General features: G+C 36.5%; 2 non-coding genes across 2 annotated transcripts; one reads left to right on the forward strand and one right to left on the reverse strand.

Moving 5' to 3' along the window:
• The first annotated feature begins 1,873 nt into the window (after nucleotides 1-1,873).
• Nucleotides 1,874-1,979, forward strand: LOC145583562 (small nucleolar RNA R71). Its single transcript, XR_014100199.1, has one exon. It is a non-coding gene; the product is annotated as a small nucleolar RNA R71 (small nucleolar RNA).
• Nucleotides 1,980-10,407: 8,428 nt separating this feature from the next.
• LOC145583625 (small nucleolar RNA R71) lies at nucleotides 10,408-10,514 on the reverse strand. The gene has a single exon (XR_014100246.1). It is a non-coding gene; the product is annotated as a small nucleolar RNA R71 (small nucleolar RNA).
• Between the last annotated feature and the right edge of the window lie 4,844 nt (nucleotides 10,515-15,358).

A 15,358-nucleotide genomic window follows, 5' to 3' on the forward strand; every position in this document is an offset into this window, starting at 1 on the left:
GTCAAATTCAATCACCTCATCTCCTACCTTAAGTGAAATTTTAACACTCTTGACATCGATCATAGCACCCGAAGTAGCGAGAAAAGATCTACCTAGAATGATAGGAATGCTAGCATCTTCATCCATTTCAAGTACCACAAAATCCATCGGAATAACAAATTTGCCAACCCTCAAAGGCACATCCTCTACCTTACCCTTTGGAAACTTGATTAATCTATTGGCCAATTGCAAAGTAATGTTGGTAGGCAAGAGTTCCCCTAGTTCAAGTCTTTGGTACACCAAATATGGCATAAGGCTAACACTAGCTCCTAGATCACATAAGGCATTATCGATTTGCATTTTGTAAATAGCACAAGGGATGGAAAAGTTTTCGGGATCTTTTAGCTTAGGTGGCATCTTGTTCATTATGATTGCACTACAATTTTCGGTCAAGTTCACCGTCTCCATAGCGTCACAAGTCCTCCTACCACTCAAAATGTCTTTAAGGAATTTTTCATAGTTCAGCATTTGGGTGACAACATCGGTAAATGGTAGAGAAAGATGAAGTTGTTTGAGCATGTCAATAAATCTTCCAAATTGTTCATCCAACTTGTGTCTCATGAATCTTTGTGGATAAGGAAGCTTGGATTTCACAACTTCTCTCTCTTCCTTCACCTCCTTAGGTGGCTCTACCATTACTTCACTCAAAGATGCACCATCTCCCTCATCCTCAACTAAAACCTCCTTAGAACCCTCCTCACTCTTACTCTTGCTAGGCAAGCTCTCCTCAAGCACCCTATCACTCCTTGTGACTATGGCATTAACGGGTCTCTTAGGGTCTAGGCCTTGAGAAGGTAAAGAAGAAGGTCTTTCATGGTCTTTCAAAGCATTGACAAGTTGAGAAATTTGGTTTTCAAGCATCTTATTGTGGGTTATCATTTCATTAAACTTCTTATCACTCACCGCCATGTAGGTGTTCAACAACTTGGTTTGGTTTTCAATGATTTCCTCCAAGTTAGTTCTAGAAGAAGAAGAAGGTTGAACATAAGAATTATCACTTTGGGTCTTTGGAGCAAATCCGGGAGGGGGATCTCTTTGAGCATTATTTTGAAAATTTCCCTTATTTTGATTATTCCAATTACCTCTATTTTGATTTTGACCATAACCTTGATTATGGTTACCATAACCTTGGTTATGATTACCATAATTTTGGTTTTGATTTTAGCCACTATAACCTTGGTTGTTATAGTTACCTCGGGAGTTTTGGTTCCCTTGGTTCCTATAACCACCACCTTTGTTATAGTTGTCAAAATTTCCATGGTTGTTGTAATTCCTATTCCATTGACCTATTTGATTCTCAAACCTAGAATCATTATTGTTTGACACATACGTCACATGCTCGTTCACATTTCCATCTTGATCATCACAAACATCCATACATGCATGAGCGCAATTAGAAGCATCATGATCATACGATCCGCAAACATCACAACACATGCAACCACTAGGCATGTTACTAGAAGAGGGAAAGGGTTGAGAGTTAGAAGACATACCTCTCCCCTTAGATTGGGAGGGAAGATTCGAAACTTGGGAGGTAGCACTTTCTAACTTTTCCTTGATAGCGGACATTTCCTTCCCCAAGTTTGTCATTTGTGAAGAGAAGTTGTTTATGGCATTAAGATGATCAATCGAGTACACCGAAGAACTACTCTTGCTTGTCGACTCCCTTTCACCATCTTGCCAATCTCTATAGTACCTCACTACGTCTTTAATTATGTCTACCACTTCCTCCTCCGTTTTATTCATGATGGGACCTCCGGCTCCTCCATTAAAACACGAATTTCCTTGAGGACTTAGGCCACCATAGAAGATTTGAATAATTTGGTAAGTCGGAATTCCGTGGTGAGGACATTCTCTTTGATACTCCTTGTACCTCTCCTATTCTTTATAGAGGCTTTCACTAGACTTTTGCTTGAAACCTTGAATCAAAGCTTTAGCCTCCGCCGTTTTCTTTTGTGGGTAGAAACGGGATAGAAATTCCTTGGTCACTTCGTCCCATGTCCTTAAAGAATTGGGTTTGACCTCCTTGTCTAACCATTCCAAGGCACGCCCTATGAGAGAAAAGGGAAAAAGCTTGAGGCGGATGAATTCTTGGGAGATTCCATTCACTTTTATAGTGTTGCAATACTTTTCGAACTCTTTGAGATGGTTTACTGGACTTTCATGTTTAGCCCCACTAAATTGTCGCCTCTCTATCAAAGTGATCATTGCCAGCCTTATTTCGAAGTCATTTGCCGGTGTTGTAGGTGAAGCAATCCCACTTTCAAACCTATATGCACCTGTAATCCCCAATTCCTTCAACGCCACCCTTGGATTTTCTCCCATCCTCGCTTGTTCTTCTTGCTGTGGTTCCTCTTCACTTGGAGGGCTAGAACTCAAAGAACGTCTAGCAACTCTTATCCTTGCAATTGTCCTCTCAATTTCCGGATCAAGTGGCACAAGTGAACCACCACGCGCTCTACATACAATCTCAAAAAAAACAATTAGTAGCACGGCTACAAATGTAGCTAAAAAGAGAAAAATCTTTTTTGTATTTTCCAATTGAAAATGAAGTAGATCAACAACTATAACAAAGCACCAATATCACTCCCCGGCAACGGCGCCATTTTGATGCATGGTAATCTAGGTCGTTGAAAACTAAAGCACCACCAATCAAACAATTAAGAAAGTCAAACTTATTCCTAGTATAGAAAAAGTTCGAGTCAAACCACGAGGAATGAGAGGGAGATTGCTATAGTCTATAGTCAAGCTACTTCGAAGAATGAGAGGTGAAGTGAATTGAATTGTAACTAAGGTATCAACCAGCTAATCAAGTCAAAGGAAATCAATATGCTAAACACTAGGGATTAAGGTTCCACATGCAAGCTCAATTACTATGCCAATCGATGAAGAACTCAATTGATTCAAACGTTGCAAAGGACAAACAATAGTTGCAATTAATAGAATTAAAGAGCTATCTCGTATAAGTCAAGCTAGGGTTCACTATGAATGACTAACAAGGAAAATCACTATCAAATTCAACTAATTAAAGAAATTCTCAAATCAAGGGTTCATGTCATTGAAATTTGCTATGCAATCTAGATTAATCATCTAGGTTGATCACTCCTAATCAAATTAATCACATGCACAACCATGTTAACCAATTTAATTGCAACAATTCAATCATCCAAGAATCATCAACTAGCAAAAATCATCAATCAAGCATTCTTCCCCTTCTCCCTAGCTACTAATCTACTCACAAATCATAATGAAATTAAAAAACAAAGCAAATTGAATTACAAACATCATCATTTCAAGCTTAATCAAAGAAAAAATAAAATTCAACAAATTCTCAAACTAAAGATCAACAATCAAATCGAACATTATAGAATTAAAGGAAAGAGCAAACAAAAGTAAATTCAAAGAAAGAAATTCTCACTAATTTTCATTGATTAAAGAAGAAATCCAAGATCAAAGATGTAATTTGAAGTACAAAACAAGTAATCTAAAGTTTCTCTCTCTACTTTCTCTCTCTACTAAATCTAGAAATAAGTCTCAAGTACAAGTGAAATTCCCAAAAAAGGAAAAGTTAAGGGGTATTTATAATAAATCGAGCAAGGAGAATCAGAGCAGGGCCGTGCGCACACACCACCAGCCGTGCTCACGCACAGCAGGGTCTGCACACATGCACAAAGGGGTTTGCGCGCGCGCACCCCTGCTGTGGTGTTGTGGCTTGCACGGCTCCTCTTGCTCGCTCGTAGAACCTTGTGTGAAGCTATGCTCTCAGCGCTCTCGTGCATCCCTATCGTCGGCGCTCTTGTGATAATGCCCGTGAGAAAGGCAGCCCTTGATCTTCAAATATTTGCGCTTTCATGACCTAGAATCAATGAGGGCGCAACCGTGAGAGCGCAGCAAATAAAACTTTGGAACTTCACTAACAAAAATTAAAGTAAAAGTAAGAGAGAAAGCAAAATGAAAAGAAACTAAACTAAAATAAAAAATTAAGAACAAAAATCATAAGAAACTCATAAAAGTAAACGAAAACAAAAATGAGTTATAAAGACGGAAAATAAAAGAAACTAGAATATTATATAAAATTAAAGCTAGAAAATATAGAAAAAGGAACTAAAAGCTACTCTATTAAGCGCCATAAATGACGCTCATTAGCACCTAAGCTAGGTTGAAGCCAAAGGTAAAGAGGTAACACTAATAACTAGCAAAACAAACAACCAAACAAATAAAGCACTAGGAATGGGGATGAACAAGTAATCATAATAATTGCAACAAGTTGGAAAGAACATGCCAATGAAAGGTTGTGAAGACTAATGATAAGAGCTATCAATTGGAATTAAAGAGCTATCTCCTAATTGTTAAGCTAGATGTGTCTACGAATAACAAACTAAGAGAATCAAAATCAAAACCAATCGATAATTGCAATTCCTAATCAATTGGTCGTGTCATTAGCAATCACAACGCAATCTAGCATAATTCTCAAGGCCTAATCGAATTACACACATGCAAACTTACATTAATCACTTTAATCTCAACAATCAATCAACACAATTCCCAAATTAATCACAATCAATCAATCATACAAGTTTCACCCAATTCCTAGCCAAACAACTACTCAAGAATCATCATCTATCAACAAACAACAATAGAAATCAAGAATCAACAAAATATCAAGAACTATTACACTAATCAAGAATCAAACATCAAAATCAAATCAAACAAACATGAATCTAAACAAAACAATAAGATGAGATAGATTTAGAAATGCTCATTGATAATAGAGAAGATCTTCAACACAATTGTCACCCTTGTATCATTAATCTCTCAAATCACCATTGAAATCTCTCACTTTACCTCTCTAAATCTACTCCTAAACTAACCCTAAAACTAGAGAGACAAACTCTCAACTAAGCTAAAATTATGATCAAAATTATGTCTAAAAACATCTTCTCTATCGAGAAAATGAAGGAATTCTATATATAGTAAAACAAACTAAGGAGAATTTAGGTAGATGTCCAAAAGACACCTCAAAAGGTGCGGCCGCAACAAAATGGGTACGGAAACAGGGGGAAGAGAGACGCGCGGTTGCTCCTGGCACCTACGCGGCCGCTCCTCCCTCGTGCGCGGCCGCACCTGGGACCAGGGGAGATTGGCTCGATGCACTTTAGGATGTCCCCATGCGCTCCACATGATGCATGTTGGTGAGGTAGTCACTTGAAGCCCTTACGGTGGTGGGTTCAACAACGTCTTTTAATGTCCATGTGGCATGAGAGCGCGGCCTTGAAGACTTGACTCTTGCACTCCTTTACTTTTGAGCTTTAAGAGGGGGAACCGGGATGCATCTTAAGCCTTGGATACCCCGAGAGAACGCCAATGAACTTCTCGAACATCATTAACTTCCTAAAATCAAAGAAAAGCAAACAAGTAAAGAAGAAAAATGCAAAATAGACTAAGAAAAGCAAGAAAGTAAGAAAGAAACTAAAGAAAATGCAAAATAGAGAAAATACAAGTAAAACTAACACTAGTAGAAAAAATGGTAATTGGCACTGAGTTATGGGCACCAGTTCTTAAGAACCGGTGGGAAAAAAAGGGGAAAAATGGGCGGGGTTTAAAGATTATAGTATTGCCACCAGTTCAAACCGAACCGGTGGGGAGAATGTTAATCCCACCGGTTTTAAACCGGTGGCAAAAGGTTAAAAAAAACCGGTTCATCTTAGGGTCAAACATAAAACCCTAGCTTCTCTTTCCGCCTCCTTCATTTCATTTCTTCTGATCTCCCTCTCTCTCCTCTCCCTTCTCTCTCCTTTCTCCTCTCCCTTCTTCGATTTCCTCTCTCTCTCTTCGATCTTCTTTCATCTCCTCTCCCTTCTTCGATCTCCTCTCTCTCTCATCGATCTTCACCACCACAAATTCGACCACCGCCGCAAATCCCACCACCACCACATCATCACTGCCGCAAAGTCGCCACCACCACCACCACCACCTCAAAGTTCGACCACCGCCGCAAAGCCCACCGACATCAACATCAACATCTCCCTTCTCCCTCGTGTCCTCCTCCTTTCTTTCATTCGAAGACCACCACTTTCACATGCAACACCGACTTTTCCACCACCAACAAGACCACCACGAACACATGCATGAGCAAGGTTAGGGTTTAATCCAAAATTATTCGAGGTTAGGGTATAATTTCTTAATTTTTCTAGGTTTAATTTCTTGATTTTTCTGGGTTTAATTAATTGATTTTTCTAGGTTTAATTTCTTGATTTTAATTCGATTTTTATTTATTTTGATCGAATTTTTTTTATTTTAATCGATTTTAATTCTTTTTTTATTATTTTCTGGGTTTTTAACTGATTTTCGATTTTCTGGTTTGTTTTAATCGATTTTTTAACTTATTTTAATTTTATTTTTTTTTTATTTTCTGGGTTTTTAACTTATTTTAATCATTTTTTTTATTTTAATCGATTTTTTTTATTTTAATCGATTTTAATTCGATTTTTTTTATTTTCTGGGTTTTTAACTGATTTTCGATTTTTTTTTATTTTAATCGATTTTAATTCGTTTTTTATTTTTATTTTTATTTTTTAGGTTTTTAACTCTTTTTGTTTTAATTTTCTGGGGTTTTTTTTATATTTTTTTCGCAGCTAATTTATTTTACTCGATTTATTTTTTTGTTTTAATTGATGTAGGTATATTGATTTAGATCTTATATCGAAGAATCAAGATTAAATCAAGAATATTAATTTAGATGTTGTATGGGGTTTTTTTTTATTGTGATGTTGTAATTTTTTTTTTTTTTTCTGATTTATATTGTAATTTTTTTTTATTTATATGTTGTAATTGATCTATTTTATTGATCTATATTGTAAATTCTTTTTGATTATATATTGTAAATTTTCGATTATATTGATTGATATTTGATTTATATTTTGATGTTCTTATTTATTATAGTCGATTTAATTTTTAAGTGAAAAAAGACAAAAAAAATGAAAATTTGATTTTTTGTGCACTTTTAATTTTTTTGGGCTTTTTTGGCACCGGTTAACCGGTGCCAATTCCGAGTTTTGTCACCGGTTCAAACCGGTGGCTTTTCATGCACTTATTTGCACCCCCCAAATTGGCACCGGTTCAAAATCGGTGGCATTGAGGGGTTTTGAACCGGTGCCAATTTTGTTTTTTCACCTAGTGTAAAGAGTCGAAGATAAAAGAAATGTAAAAACAATGAAAAATCATCCTAAAAGAAGCTAAATGATTGCCATAAATGACACTCATCAAACTCCCCCAAGCTAGAATTTTTCTCGTCCTCAAGCAAAACAAAGCATGAAAAAATAGGATGAAAGACTTATTCAAATAAGAAAAAGGAAAGAAAGAGATAGGAATATACACTAAGACTCACTTTCATAGAAATCACGGTTGTTTTTAGCTACAACAAGCCCTTAAAATCCTAAAGTGGCCAATGTGGGCGAGTGAGGTCTCGTGAGGGTTTCCTAAGAGATTAACCCACAACTCTCTCAAACCAAGAAAACAAGGCAAAGCATGAAAAAGAAGCCAAATGAAAAGAAAAGAAAACAAATGTTCATGAATGGACTTTTGCAAATGAACAAGCACAAATGAATGCAATTCTTTCTAAACAAATAAGGGAGTGAACGTTTCAAGATATCCAAGGTTGATTGAAACATAGGATATGCTAAGCATAGAGAACTAATGAGGCACAATTCACCTTGATCCCAAACATTCTTACTGCGTTCTCCTAAATAGCATTAAATCCACCTTTAGTGAGTATCTCAATGGTTCCTCAAAGGAACCTGAAAAGAAAGAAGTTTGAGGTCACTCGACATCTCGACTATTGCATACCACTCTATAGGCTTCACCTACATCTCCCTCCACCGACTTGTGACTAAACCAAAAAGGTTAAAAGGTCTTGAAAAGGGTTGTAATGTAAGGGCGAAAAGGGTGAAGGTAGGCTAAATTTTTAAATTTGGTGGTATACCTAAATTGTGAAGCAAAGGGTGATCAATCCTCAACACCATAATTGAGCAATCACCAAACAAAAACACCAACACCCCCAAGCTTATTCAAAGCCAAAATAACAAACATATATACAAAAAGCCTAAGAACGCTTCCCCCCAAGCTTGAACAAAGCATTGTCCTCAATGCTTAAAATAAGGAGAAAGACACTTACACCAAAATATTTTTGAGCTTTTTCATTTTTCACTTTTTATCAATTTTGCCAAAGATTTTTGAATTTGCTTTGCTTTTTCTGATACGTCTATATTAAATAGTGATTTACCCCCGTCCCTTGGTCATAATTAGTAGTGTTTTTGGCTCTTTAGAGCCACTTTTATTACAAATTTGTGTTTTCTAGTGTTTTCGTAGTTTTAGTTGAGTTTTGTAAGTAATTGCACAAATGGAGCATTTTCTCGGGATAATTTAGAGCAACTACGAGCATTGGAAGAGCACGACCATTTTTCATAGCCCAAGGACGGTTAGATTTATCAAACCGGTGATTAAGGGCTCGATATAGGAGAAGCTGAGGCATTGGACCGAGTTTTAAATCACCAAAGAGGAAATCCGGATTGGGCTAAAGAATTGAATCCCAATCATTATTCCAAGATGCCCAAGTAGCCTCGGCCGTCCGATAGGGCCTCGCCCGAAGGCGTGCCCGGCTAGGCGGGGCGAAAGAAGGAATGAGAAATCCTTCGTCCGAAGGCGTGCTCGACCGAGGAGTACTTCGATGATGAAAAAGGCGGGCCCGGCCGGGGAGTACTTCGCCCGACCAGGCGCGTGTCTTGGAGGATCGTTTTCGAAGATTTTTACTTAGTTTCTAATTAGGATTTTTAAGAGTTTTGTATAAATATGTTTTAGTTGCTTTTGATACAATTACCTCTCTTTCATTAGTTTTATCTTCTCTTAAGCTTAAATTTCACTCTTGTTTCTCTTTCTCTACAACTTTGTTCCTTAATTCAATCATTATTTCTGTTAACTTTGGTAACGATTTCTTCTCTATTATTTTCAGTAATTTAATTTCTTTAATTCATCATGTCTTGTTTATTTGCTTTGATTAGCTTAGATTTAATTATGTGTGAGTAGTTTCCTTTCTAGGGTTTGTGGGGATCCATAAATAATATGAAGGGGTAATTTATTATTGTTGATTGTCAATGCTTGATTAATTTCCTATTGATTGATTTAATGCTATGCTTTAGATTAGGCCTGGTTTAATTGTATGAGTTTTGCAATATTGATTCGAGATTCGAGAGATGAGAATTGATGTTTAGGCTTAGTTTCAATAGGTAGATTAATTTATAAATGGTTAAGTTGAATTCGAGAGATTAGATTTAATACCGGTAGATTAACTCTGTGATTGTAATACATAGCGAAAGCCCTTTAAAATCTGGTTAATTGATACATTGATGATTGATTATTATGTGTTACCCTAGAATATTGTTTATTGGTGAACCTATACCCTAGGCTTTTATTAATTGATTTCTCCCTATTTTTATCTCCCTTAGTTTATTTCATCATATCTATAATTTGGTTACTTAATAATTTAGATTATTTTAATTAATTAGAAATAGAAAGACTTGTTTCCCTGTGGTTCGACCCTTCTTCTCTATCTGCATAGTTAAAGGAACATAGGAATTATTTTTGACTAGGTGATACGACTTTATCCTGTCAAAAATTGGGGTCGTTGCCGGGGAAACGGTTTTATTTTTATTTTTGATTGTTTTTGTGGTTTAAATTATTTTCTTCCGTCTTAGAGAACGCAAGTTCTTTGAGACAATTCTCTCATATTTGTTTGTTTAGTTGTGTGTTTATGCCTAGGGGTTCTACATCAGGCTACGTTCTATTCGATCTTGAAATCGAACGATCTTTTCATAGACAGAAGAACCTTTACAGACAGGTACGAGACACTTCTAAAGGTAATCCACCTTTGGAACCCCCATATGATTCTAGCGATTCGGAAGTTTCTATAGAATCTGAATTTGGCAAATCCACCTCCATAGCACCTCGCAAGCTCAGCGATTATTCGTAGCCGTCGCTAACGGATTTTCCACATCTTACTCCTACTCCGGCTCTTGATGGAGTGCAATTCGAGATCAAGCCCCAATTTATCATGATGATAGAAAGGAAGCAATTCAGTGGAGCTAAGGGTGAAGATCCTAATCTTCACATTGCCGATTTCTGTCAGTATTGCAATACCATTAGGCAAGTTGGGGTCACGCAAGACCAAATCAGGGAGATTCTTTTTCCCTTTTCTTTATGTTGAAAAGCTAAACTGTGGTTTAATAGTTTGAATAGAACTGCACTTGGTATTACTGACTGGGAAACCCTTGCTTTAAATTTTTATAATAAATATTACCCTGCAGAAACAACAGCTTACTAAGAAGTGCAATTCAAAACTTTGCCCAAGATCCAGATGAAACTCTATATGAGGCCTGGGAAAGGTTTAAGGATCTACATAGAGAATGCCCCCACCATAATTTAGCACAATGCTAGTTGATTCAAGCTTTTTACAATGGGCTTGGAAACACATCTAGAAAAATTTTAGATTCTGCAGCTAGTGGGAGGTTCATGATTCTTAATGTTGAAAATGTAGGTCAAGTTATCGAAGATATGGCAATTCATAATTCCTAATATGGGAATCCTAGAGGGTTTGCTAACAAAGTAAAACATAATGTTGATTCCGTATCCTTTTTGTAGGCTCAGTTATCATCTATTTGCCAAAAAACTAGATAATCTTACTGCTGTTCCTAATTCTGTTGCTAATGTTTCTGCTGTCAATAATACTAATGAAGCTTTTTGTGAAAATTGTGGAATTGTAGGACATTCGGAGTAAGATTGTAGGAGTTCCATGGAGCAAGTTAATGCCTTCCAAACCTATAGGCAAAATAACCCATACTACAAGACTTATAATCCTGGCCTCCGGAACCATCCATATCTTTCCTGTCGGAGTACCAATGTACAAAATCCTCCACCTCCACAACAAACACAATAACAACCACCACCACAGCAAAAATATTACCATCATAACTCCGGCCAAAAAAACCAATCAAAACCCTCCTCATCTTCTAACCCCTTCTTTGTCAGAAATTAGAGCGATGCTATCAAGTATGCAAAAGCACATGAAGAGTAGGAATGCACAAATTGATTCCATTATAGCTCATAATAAAATTATGGACAATCAAATTGCGCATATTTCATCTACCCTACAAACCCGTCAGTAGGAATCCCTACCATCTCAACCAATCCACCCTACGGATCATGCTAATAAAATTACTTTAAGGAGTGGTTCACACTATGATGGGCCTCCTATGCCCAAGGATGATGAACCTATTGCTAATCCTGATTCCCTTGTACCAAGTGCTAATGTTACTAACCCTGCAGGGCTATAAGAGAAAACTAATCCTGCTAATGTTTCTTTGCAGGGTAAATCTCAGGACAAGGGTGGAGATTTGCAGAGTCCAGTTATCAAACATCCATTCCCAAATAGACATTTGAAGAGTAAGTTTGATAAGCAATTTGGTAAGTTCTTGGAGGTTGTGAAAATTTTGCAGGTAACAGTTCCTTTCACTGATTTAATCCATCAAGTTCCTGCATATGCTAAATTTATGAAAGATATCTTGACTAGGAAAAGGGCCTTTGATGTGGTAGAAACTGTAGCTTTTACAGAGGAATGTAGTGCTTTATTGTAAAATAAATCCCCTCCTAAATTAAAGGACCCTGGTAGTTTTTCTATCCCTTGTCATATTGGTAATGTCTTCATAGATAAAGCATTATGTGATTTGGGTGCTAGTGTTAGTATTATTCCATCGTCTGTGTGTTCTAAACTTAATATGGGTGATTTGAAAGTTACTAACATTACTTTACAGATGGCAGACCGTTCTGTTAAATACCCCTTGGGTATTTTAGAGGATGTTCCTGTCAGAATTGGTAAACTTTTTATCCTTGTAAATTTTGTTGTTTTAGACATGGCTGAGGATACACAAATTCCCATTATATTAGGTAGGCCTTTTCTTCACACTGCAAGAGCCATAATTGATGTAAAAAATTGAAAACTAACCCTTTATGTTGGAGATGATAATATCACTTTTAATTTAGGGAAGGATTTGAAAGGACCTATGCTAGAGGAAACAGTTGTTTAATTGATGTGATTGATATAATGGATGATATTTGTGAAGAAAACTTAGCACAGGTACTTGCAAGAGATCCCTTGGGGCAAATTCTTTGTGGCGAATGAAATGCAGGTAATGCGAGTATTTGGAGTATAGAGGTGGACGCCATAGAAAAAGCTCTCGCAATTGAAGAACTTGATCCCATAGAGAGCAAGAAGGTAGTGAAATTAGTTTAGGAATGAAAACCTGCATAGGTCAAGAAACCTGAACTAAAACCTCTCCCTTCTCATTTAAAATATGTTTTTCTTAATGAGCAGGAATTATACCCTGTGATCATTAGTACTGCACTTGATGACCCACAAACTTCCCAACTTCTAGAGGTTCTTCGAGCCCACAAAAGGGCAATAGGGTACAGTATTGATGATCTCAAGGGTATTAGCCCTGATTTTTGTATGCACAGGATACATCTAGAGGACAACTACAAGCCATGTATTCAACCCTAGAGGAGGTTGAATCCTAATAAGCAGGAAGTAGTTAAGAAAGAGGTTATGAAATTACTTGATGCATGTATTATCTATCCTATTTCTAACTCAAAGTGGGTAAGTCCTATTCAAGTGCTTCCTAAAAAGGGTGCAATGACTGAGATTAAAAATGAAAAAAATGAATTGATTCCCACTTGAACTGTGGTGGTGTATGTACATAGATTATCGTAGATTAAATATCGCCACTAAAAAGGACCATTTCCCTCTCCCTTTTATTGATCAAATGCTTGAGAGGTTAGCTAATCATAAGTTCTTTTGTTATTTGGATGGGTATTCAAGATTTTTCCAAATTCCAATTCACCCTAAAGATCAATAAGCATTTTCATCAAATTGGGGGAAAGTGGACCAATCAAGCATATAAGATTCATCATTGAGGGAACGAAGCACATCACAAGAAGGCATGCTAAATAATGAAGAATATTAAAACACACCATCAGCATCAACTTGAGTATGCACCTTGTAATCATGAACAAAAGAGGAAGTAGAGTTGAAAGCAAATGTTCTAGGTTCAATCATGGGATCATATGACAATTCATGGGAATTCATGCTAATATTAGAAGAATTAAGACATTGTATATCAATGTTAGAATCATGATTATCTTTATTATAGACATCCCAAGCAAACAAAACATAAAAATCCCAAGCATCATCCAGTGACAATGCTCTAAATTCACCATTATTCATGCAATCAACTTCATCCCTATTTTGCTCATTCAAACAAAAATAAGAAATCTCACAAGCCTCCCAAAGACTACAACAATTATAATCAAGAAATCCCTCTAGTCTATTGAAATATTCACAAAAAGGCTCATTATCGTATTGAGGAAATGAGATACATGCCATTTTTTTTCTTCAAAACAAGAAAAAATCAAATAAAAAAAGAGTATGTACAAAGACCTAGACTCAAGCAATCAAAAACACTGAAACATAGAAACCGCTCCCCGGCAACAGTGCCATTTTGACGAGGGGAAAAACTAGGTCGTTGACTAATCCTCCCTAAGCCAAACAAAATTTATAAACACTTAACAAACCTAAATATAAGTATAGAGGTAAGTCAAGGGTCGAACCCAAAGGAACGGTTATGTTTAAGTGCTTTCAATAGGGGCGCCTAAGCTAGGTCGAAACCAAAGGTAAAGAGGTAACACTAATAACTAACAAAACAAACAACCAAACAAATAAAGCACTAAGAATGGGGATCAACAAGTAATCATGATAATTGAAAAAGTTGGAAAGAACATGCTAATCAAAGGTTGTGAAGACTAATGATAAGAGCTATGAATTGGAATCAAAGTGCTATCTCCAAATCGTTAAGCAAGATGTCTCTACGAATAACAAATTAAGAGAATCACAATCCAAATCAATCGATAATTGCAATTCCTAAATCAATTGGTCGTGTCATTAGCAATCACAATGCAATCTAGCATAATTCTCAAGGCCTAATCGAATTACACACATGCAAACTTACATTAATCACTTTAATCTCAACAATCAATCAACACAATTCTCAAATTAATCACAATCAATCAATCATACATGTTTCACCCAATTCCTAGCCAAACAACTACTTAAGAATCATCATCTATCAACAAACAACTATAGAAATCAAGAATCACCAAAATATCAAGAACAATTACACTAATCAAGAATCAAACATCAAAATCAAATCAAACAAACATGAATCTAAACAAAACAATAAGATGAAATAGAGTTTGAAATGTTCATTGATATTAGAGAAGATCTTCAACACAATTGCCACCCTTGTATCATTAATATCTCAGATCACCATTGAAATCTCTCACTTTCTCTCACAAAATCTACTCCTAAACTAACCCTAAAACTAGAGAGAGAAACTCTCAACTAAACTAAAATTATGATCAAAATTATGTCTAAAAACTTCTTCTCTCTCTAGAAAATGAAGGGATTCTATATATAGTAAAAATAACTAAGGAGAAGTTAGTTAGACGTCCAAAAGATACCTCAAAAGGCATGGCCTCTCATCCCTAAGCGCGGCCGCAACAAAATGGGTACGAAAATAGGGGGAAAAGAGACGCGCGTCCACTCTTGGCACCTGCGCGGCTGCTCCTCTCTCGCGCACGGCTAGCCCTGGGAGTAGGGGAGATTGGCTCAATGCGCTTGAGGATGTCCTCGTGCACTCCACATGATGCATGTTGGTGAGGCAGTCACTTAAAGCCCTTATGGTGGGTTCAACGTCGTCTTTTAATGTCCACGCGGCATGAGAACACGGCCTTGAAGACTTAACTCTTGCATTTCTTGCTTTTGAGCTTCAAGAGGGGGAACTAGGATGCATCCTAAGCCTTGTATACCCCGAGAGAATGCCAATAAGCTTCTCGAACATCACCAACTTCCTAAAATCAAAGAAAAGAAAACAAGTAAAGAAGAAAATACAAAATAGACTAAGAATAGCAAGAAACTAAGAAAGCAACTAAAGAAAATGCAAAATAAAGAAAATACAAGTAAAACTAGAGAAAAAGGAGATAAAAGAGATGTAAAAATGATGCAAAATCATCCTAAAAGAAGCTTAATGAGTGCCATAAATGACACTCATCAATTACATTGCAAAAGTAGAAATTGCTTAATTCATTCATTCCTTGTCAAATATGTGTACATTACATTGCAAAAGTAATTCATTGCCCATTAAAAACCATTACAAAA

The sequence above is a fragment of the Chenopodium album genome, chromosome 15 (genome assembly GCF_948465745.1).
Source record: "Chenopodium album chromosome 15, dcCheAlbu1.1, whole genome shotgun sequence".
NCBI lineage: Eukaryota > Viridiplantae > Streptophyta > Magnoliopsida > Caryophyllales > Amaranthaceae > Chenopodium > Chenopodium album.